The sequence below is a fragment of the Wolffia australiana genome, chromosome 17, assembly GCF_029677425.1.
Source record: "Wolffia australiana isolate 7733 chromosome 17, ASM2967742v1".
Lineage (NCBI taxonomy): Eukaryota > Viridiplantae > Streptophyta > Magnoliopsida > Alismatales > Araceae > Wolffia > Wolffia australiana.
The window spans coordinates 3,883,979-3,892,262 of NC_135851.1; the positions used below are offsets into that span (position 1 = coordinate 3,883,979).

At 52.0% G+C, this 8,284-nt stretch overlaps 1 pseudogene; it reads left to right on the forward strand.

Moving 5' to 3' along the window:
- Window positions 1–739: 739 nt before the first annotated feature.
- LOC144714706 (small nucleolar RNA R71) lies at window positions 740–833 on the forward strand (annotated as a pseudogene).
- Window positions 834–8,284: the final 7,451 nt, after the last annotated feature.

Genomic DNA, 8,284 nt, shown 5'->3' on the forward strand with positions numbered 1-8,284 from the left:
GGGTGGCCTGAAACTCTCCAGCAGCTTCCTCATTTGCTCTTGTGACTCCAGCATTTGTTTAGTCTGGAACTCCATCATCACCTGCATTCGCATCTCCATCTCCGCCCGCAACTTTTGGTTTTGCTTTTCGATCATATCTGAAATGACGGGGGTTAATGTAGAGAAATCAGGTTGAGTTTGAGATGAAACCTGATACTGTTGGGGAGGCCTGTGCTGGAATTGTTGTCTCTGCTGGAACGGGGGCTGAGCTGCCGGCTTGTTTCCTTGGTGGAAGGCCTCTCCGTTTTGGAAATTTGGCCGCTTTTGACCTGCCCACGGTTGTTGTGGCTGATTGAAGGCCTTCACCTCTTCTTCCATGGCTTGGCAGGCTCCATCTTCATGTTCCTTGCTAAAACAGAGAGAGCAGATCTTAGCTTTGATGATGGGAGAGTTACCTAGGAAGACATTCTTCAAGGTAGAGGTGAGCTCCTCCAATTTCTGGTTGGTCTCCCTTAGGCCCGCTTGTAGCTCTCCCTCCTTGGCGTTGACCTGCAGAACTCCTGCTCTCTTGGGCTGCACATTCCTCCCATTCTGATTGGCTCCAATCTCCTGCAAATCAGTTTCTGCAACTCTCTCCAAAATATCAAAAACTTCATCCTCATATGCAGTATAGAACGTTCCACCGGTAGCGAGATTTACTTTGTTTTTCATAAAATCAGAGAGAGACTCATAAAATATTTGGGCTAATTGACATTGTTCAATGCCATGGTGAGGACATTTCCTCAACAAATCATTGAATCTCTCCCATGACTCACTAAAAGCTTCTCCATCATGAGGATGGAAATTGTGAATTTCCTTCTATAGAAATTGCTTTGGAGAGAGGGTAGAATTTTTGCAGAAATTTTCCTTGCATCTCATCCCATGAGTTAAAGGTGATTCCTAAATTACGATACCAAGAAAATGCTTTGTCTTTCAAAGTTAGAGGAAAATATTTCATTTTTAAAATTTCTGTAGAAATTCCTGGAACGTTTTGAGATGAACACCTAATATGGAAGTCATCAAGAAATTCTAAGGGATTTTGAGCAGGCAGTCCATTAAATTCAGGTAAGGAATGAATTAATGCATTGTCATATCGAAAGGAGATACCGTCACCGATGTTAAGATTTACATCAGTTTGACGTAGGCTTCCCGACGGTGTCGACCTGTCAAGCATGGTCCTTCTCCTCTCATGATGCTGATGAATCTCTTCAGCCATATTCTCCTGCTGAATTTCAGGTTCTGTAACTGTAGAATCTGGAGAGGTGTCTCTAATGTCCTTCTCTGCAGATTTTTCACCAGCTCCTGAACGTGTTACTACCATAAATCTTCAGCAAACGGTTAGAATAACAATAGGCTGAGGATTGTTAAGTCCTTCAGCTCTAGGAGAATCAACAAAAATGACTGTAGATTCAGGAAAATGACTGTAGATTTGCAAATAAATGACTGTAGATTCAGAGAATTGACTGTAGATTTAAAGAAAATAAAAATTCCTACTGTTATACCGTGCTCCCCGGCAGCGGCGCCAGTTGATAAGCTCCTATTTTATGTGTTTTTTACTGGTTATTTAGCAGTTCAGACGTGTGAGGTTCAGAGCTTATGCAACAAATTTATAAACCTCACGGCGTAAGGCGAGTGAGGGTCGATCCACAGGGAGCAGGAGAAAACAGCAGAAATTTCCTTCTTTATTCAATAGATATGTCACTTATCAATTTAAAATAAATATTAAACTCTGTTAAATGATCCTCAGGAAAATCACAGAATTCCTCTTTAATTCCCAGTTTAGTCGAAAGATTTAACTGCTATTGCTCTGATTAAGTTAAAGATTTAACTTAATAGAGGCTGTCTATAGAGGAGTTCTCTGTAGACAGCACCTTTGCCCTTGGGGGAAAAGGATCAAACACCTTGCGTGCAGGGTACGCGGCAAGGTGTTTGCGCGCTGCGGTGGCGGCGTGTGGCTGCGCTGCGCTGCTGGCGTGGCTGCGCGCGGGCGCTGCTGCGGCGCGGGCGGCGTTGCGCGCGACGCTTCTGCGCTGGCGCCTGCGCGCGGCGTTGGCGCGCGGCGCTGCTGGCGCGGCGCTGCGCGTCGCGGCGGCGTTGCTGCGCGCGACGCTGCGTCGGCGCGGGCGGCGTTGCTGCGCCGCGACGGCTGCGTGCGGCAGCGCTGTTGCGGCGGCGGTGTTGGCAGCCGCTGCTACGGCGGTGATGCTGCGCGCAGTGGTTCTGCTATATCAAAGGGATTTTTGGGAGGTTTGGGGAGGATGATCAGAACAAGAAAGAAACAAAGTTCAACTGAAATCAAATCTAAACGAAACAATCCTCAGTTGGAAAACATTGGAAGATCTTGTGACTCTTCCAACCCAACCAAAATTGTCTGAGAAGAGAGGATTACAGGGCTGAAGCTTGAGATTTCCCCACGTCAGGTGTCACGTCCTTGCGGCGGCGTGGTTCTTCAATCCAAGCTATCTTCAGTCTGTTCTTCCTCTCCAACTCCAAAAGCTCATCAGCTCCTGGAGGGTGCAGAAATCCTCTTCTCCAAGCCCTAGTTTCCTTAGAGAAAATTCTGAACACCTAAACTCCTCTCTCAAGAGAGTATTTATAGGTTTTCTCTTAAGTCATGCCCAGGGGCATTTTTGTAATTTTTGCCACTTCAAATTTTTGCCCACTTCTGTTGATCCTCCTCTCTTCCTTGATCTTCTTAACCTGTTTTTGAATGTTCACTAGCCATAAAATGTTAAATATATTCCACTTGATTCAAAGAATCAAGTGGGGTTAGTGATTTCATAAAACAATACCCCTGGGCATGAATTTAGCATGAATTCACAAGATAATTGTAATGAATTTAAACTTGAGAACTTGATTATTTGATGACATATTTTAGAGTCATCACCCTCCGCACCAGCCAACCTCCGGCGCCCCCGACAGTCCCTCCTCCGGAACCAGTTGGTACGAAGATCCCGTCGCCAGCGCGACGAAGGTACTCTGCTTCCCTCGCCTCTTTACGTCATTTATTTCCTTCAGTATTCTTTCGTATTGCCTCCACCGCGCTCGGGTTAGATAGGTGAGTGAGACAGAGTGAGAGAACGACGAAACAAAGATGAGCGTCTTACCTGTCCGGTACGAGTTGGGACGCCCCGACGCGTGTGAGCATTCCAGTGGGAGTTACCCCATTCGACGGCGTGCGCGCCCTCGACCCACCTCGGACGACTTGGAGGGCTGGTTCGACCCAGCTTGGCGACCCCGTCCCCGCTCCGGGTTGGCTCTCATAGCTTGTCGGCGCATTGCACGTACCATAGTAGGACCATCATCCTCGTCATCGTCATACATACGTTCCTGTTCTCCGCATATCCATCGGTTGACGTCGAGGACGTGAACCGATTAGTTAGTGATACGACACCGAGTCCCTACCCTCGGTGACGGTCGGACGCCGTTGAGACGACGTCCGGCATCAAAATCTCTGAGTGAGGTGCGAGGTATGCAAAGTCTTCTACCGTGGAATAGGTAGCCGTCATCAATGTAGTAGTCTCTCGATCTGGGGGTGGTCGTGTCTGCAAGGGAGGAGTAGACTTTTGAGAAGTCCGGGCACTCAGCGTAGTCGTCTCGGATCCTTTCAAATCCAAGGATTTGGGTCTTCAAAATATTAACGATTAGTGGTCGCCAGCTCAAGGCGTCGGCGACGACATTATCCTTTCCCTTCTTGTGTTGTATGACGAAGGTAAAATCCTGAAGGTAGGCGATCCATCGAGCATGACGGTCGCTAACCTTCTTCTGATCGTGTAAGTGTCGAAGGGCTCCGTGGTCCGAATATAAGACAAACTCCTTGGGGAGTAAGTAATGTCGCCAATGACGCAGGGACTGTACGAGAGCATAGAACTCCCAGTCGTAGTTATCGTAACGTTTGCAAGTGTCATTCAGCTTTTCACTGAAGTACTCGATGGGGTGTCCCTCCTGGCTAAGTTCTCCTCCGATTCCTACTCCGGATGCGTCACATGCGACCTCGAATACTTTGTTGAAATCTGGGTGTTTGAGGACTGGGGCCTCGGTCATGAGCTTCTTGAGAAGCTCGAAGGCCTGGTCGGCGATCGGTGTCCATTCGAACTTGTCCCCCTTAAGGATGTCGGTGATGGGTGCGGTGATTTCGCTAAATCCTAGGATGAACCTTCGATAGAAGGCGGCAAGTCCAATAAAACTACGGACGTCGTGAATGCTCTTCAGCTTGGGCCAGGAGACGATGGCGTCGATCTTGGTCGGGTCGACGGCCACTCCGTTCGCGGACAATATAAAGCCAAGGAAGGAGACCTCAGAGGTGAAGAAGGTACACTTCTTCGGGTGTGCATATAGTTTCTCCTTGCGTAGTGAGGTGCACACGTGACGAAGGTGTTGTGCATGTTCCTCCCGGGTCCTGCTGTACACCAAAATGTCGTCAAAGTATACGACGACAAATCGACCGATGTAAGGGCGGAGCACCTCATTCATCAAGCACTGGAACGTGCTGGGAGCATTTGATAATCCAAAGGGCATAACGTTCCATTCGAAGAGGCCATCTTTTATTTTGAATGTCGTTTTCCACTCGTCCCCAGGCCTTATCCTGACCTGATGGTAGCCGCTCCGTAAGTCTATCTTGGAAAATATAGACGCGCCTACCATCTCGTCGAATAAGTCTTGGACTTGAGGTATGGGAAAACGGTATTTCACCGTTATCTTGTTGATGGCTCGCGAGTCGCAAAACATCCTCCAAGTGCCATCTTTCTTCGGTGCGAGCAAAGCCGGAACGGCGCACGGACTAAGGCTTTCCCTGATCAAGCCTTTAGCTAGGAGGTCTTTCACCTGGGAGTATAATCCTTCATATTTTACCAGGTCCATCCGGTAGTGGGGAAGGTTAGGGAGAGTGGCTCCCGGGACTAAGTCACTGGCATGCTGAATATGCCGCAAGGGAGGGAGCTCACTCAGCAGCTCGGCGGGAAATACATCCTCATACTCCTCGAGGAGTTGGGTGATCTCCGGAGGCGGGGTCTCAGGCTCCATCTCGGTAGTCGTGTCTGATAGTGTTACGGTGTAACATATGGGAGATGTCTCCCGGTCATGTTCCAACTCGAGCTGGAAGATGAAGCCATTAGTAATAATGGCGGTGGAGGTGGCGCAGGGCGGTGCTATCGTCGACTGCGTGGGTAAGGATGGCAGCCGTACCGAGGGATACCATATAAGCCTACGACCTCCACAAATAAAAGAGCATGTGTTTGCTCTTCCCGACAGTTGTACGCCGTGATCGTACAACCAAGGTCGTTCGAGAATGATACTACCAATTTTTATTAGTAGTACGTCGCATAGGACCTTCTCATCATACGTGCTCATCTTCAGGGGCACATAACACTGCATCTTCACCGGAATGGTCGATGCGTCGATCCACGACACATTGTAGGGAGTGGGGTGAGGAAGCAAAGAAAGTCCAAGGCGAGTAGCTGTGTCCTCGGAGATACCGTTTGTGCAGCTACCACTGTCGACCATTAGCTTGTAGGTATATCCACCAATTTTGATGTACGTGTAGAAAATCGGCGTGCGCTGAGCGACGTCAACTGGTCGAGAGGCCAAGGTGGTACTATGTTGGGCGAGGTTTGTCCGGGCACCATCGGTGGTGCTCCTAACCCCAGTGGTATCCAAGGTGGCGACGGGGTATGTCAATGGTATGGTGATCGGCGTGATTTGGATGTACCCAAGCGGGTCATCCACATCCTCGCCATCCGGGCACTCGGCAGGATACTCGTCTACCTCGAGGTCATCTTCGGGCTGTTCCTCCGCCGGTTGCCCGTGTATGTCCATAACCATGAGGGTAGGGCAGTCGGTCCGTCGATGCCCAAAGCCTTTGCACTTAAAGCACTGAATCGGCTCGCGTGGAACATTCAGGGCTCTAGACGTGGATATCGCCGATGGGGTGGATGGCGTCAGCGGTGTGGATGGCAGGGCTGAAGGTCGAGGAATGGCGATACTACTCCTGCTCCAAGTGGCAGCGGTACGAGTCATCATGAACGTTGCCGACGAATGAGCGGGTTGGGGCGCCGAGGAAGTAGACGACACTACATCATCGTGACTAAGCTCGTTGCTCTCAACGAGACTATAAGTGAGGTCAACGATCGAGGGGTTCTGTTCCAACACCTGGGCTCCTAGGTCGGGGCGGAGCCCATGGACGAAAAATGCGATTTGAATTGGTGGGCTGTCCACAAATTTGCATCACATCCTATACTCCTCGAATTCTTCGATGTAGTCTGAGACCTTACGCCTTCCTTGCTTCAGGTCCATCCCTTTCAACATGAGTCGTGTCATGTAAAGCTTCGAGATATACTTATCATTCAGCTTTCGCGACATCTCGTCCCATGTAAAGGGTGGATCGCCTCGTCGTCTAGCCGGTTCCTTCTCGTTCATCCAAAATATTTTCGCTTGACCTCCAAGTCGAGCCTCGGCGTAGGCCACGCACAAGTCGTCATCCATGTCATACCACTGGAAATAACTTTCCAGGTCTGACTCCCAATCCGTATAATCCTTTGGGTTTTGTGACCCTTCAAAGATGGGCACCTCAATCCTTACGCTCTTTTGGATCATGGCGCGATGCGCCTCTCTTCGTCGCTCATATTCATCCTCGTGTCGACGAGCATGTGGGCGACGGGGTGCGTCCCACGGATAAGCATGATCCGATCGTTCCTCGTAGTAAGTGTCTTGTCGTGGTGCGGGGCGGTAAGGTGGTCGTTCCTCCAGATACTCGTCATGATGCAGCTGTCTCGGTGGAGACGGGGACTGCACCGGATATGTATGTTCCGGGTGTGGAGGATACGCAGGGTGTCTCCTAGGTCGGGGTACGTCGTCGGGAGGGTAATCCCGACGTGGGGCACGGTCATAGCCCGCCGTGTATCTATGTGCTGCTCAGGGCGGTGCTGGGGCCTCCTCATAAGGGTCTGGTGCATGAGCTGGTGCAACCCTATAGTGCGGTGGGTAAGTGGAGCTGTCACCATAAGTGGTGACTTCCGGTCGTCGGCCAAGGGGTGGCTGTCGTGGGCTACCCGGTCGAGACGAGTAGTGCGGTGCATTCCGCACCGGTATGCAGTTGGGGTTGAGGACCCCATCCTCTGGATACTCATGGTAATCATAGCGTCGAGAACTCCGGTTCTCGGGAGGATAGTAGTTCCTATCCGGATGATAGGAACGGTCGTCGTAATAGCGAGGCGCTGGTCTCTCCTCCCAAGGAGGAGATCTTCGTCATTCGCCACGGTTGTACTCCCAATCTTCAGCTCGACGGTAGTGAGGTGGTGGCGCATCGGGATCTCGTGGTTGGTATGCCGGGATGGGAGGCTCCTGCATTGGAGCCTTGCCTGGTCGCTGGGGAACGTCGCTAGCCTAGGGGTCATCATAGGGTTCATTCACTAGTGCCCTACGAGTAGGGGCGGCGGTAGAAGATATCCGGTCTTCGGATCCTCGGTGTGCCGGTGGCGCCGCTTCAGCTGAAGACCTCGTCACCCGTGTGGCGGGTTCCCTAGGTGGAGGAGGAGGTAAAGGTACCTCTTCATTCTCCGCCAGTTCTAGGGGTAATCGTTCGCCTAATGGATCCTCTAGTAGAGGATCTCCTATGACAAGATCATGGTCATGATCATCATCATGTTCAATGTAAACGGTATCACGACATTGGGCTCGCGTACGAACCATCCTATGGTCAACCATCCACAGCCTAGAAATTTTCTAAGGGTATGCACGTTATGGGTGAAATGCTATGACGTGTATAATGCCGATGAACCAAATGGACGTGTATAATGCCGGTGCTGGCAGGTACACGGATGCCGGCGAGCACAGGACGCGCAGGCGCGGGGGCGCACTGGCACGGGGGTGCGCGAGCGCGGGGTTGTGCAGGCGCGCGGCGCGCGCTGCGGGCGCGCGGGCGCGCACGCAGACGCGCGGGCGTAGCGGCGCGCAATCGCGGCGGCACGCGGGCGAGGTAGTGCGTTAGCGTGGGTCGCGGGAGCGTAGGGTTGCGCGAGCACCCGGGGCGCGCAAGCACGAAGGTGCGCGAGCGCAAAGTTATGCCGGCTCGGGCGTGTGAGGACGGGGCAGGCGGGCGCGGGCTTGCGAGCGGGTGGCGCGGGCGCGGGGCCGTGAGGGCGTGGCGGCGCGTGGCGCGGTCAATGCGCGGCTCCAGCGGCACTCAGACGCGAGCCGCGCACGGGTGGAGGGTGGGCGCGTGGGCGCGAGGTCGCCGGCAAGGGCGGAGGTCGGTGGCAGTGGAGGATGA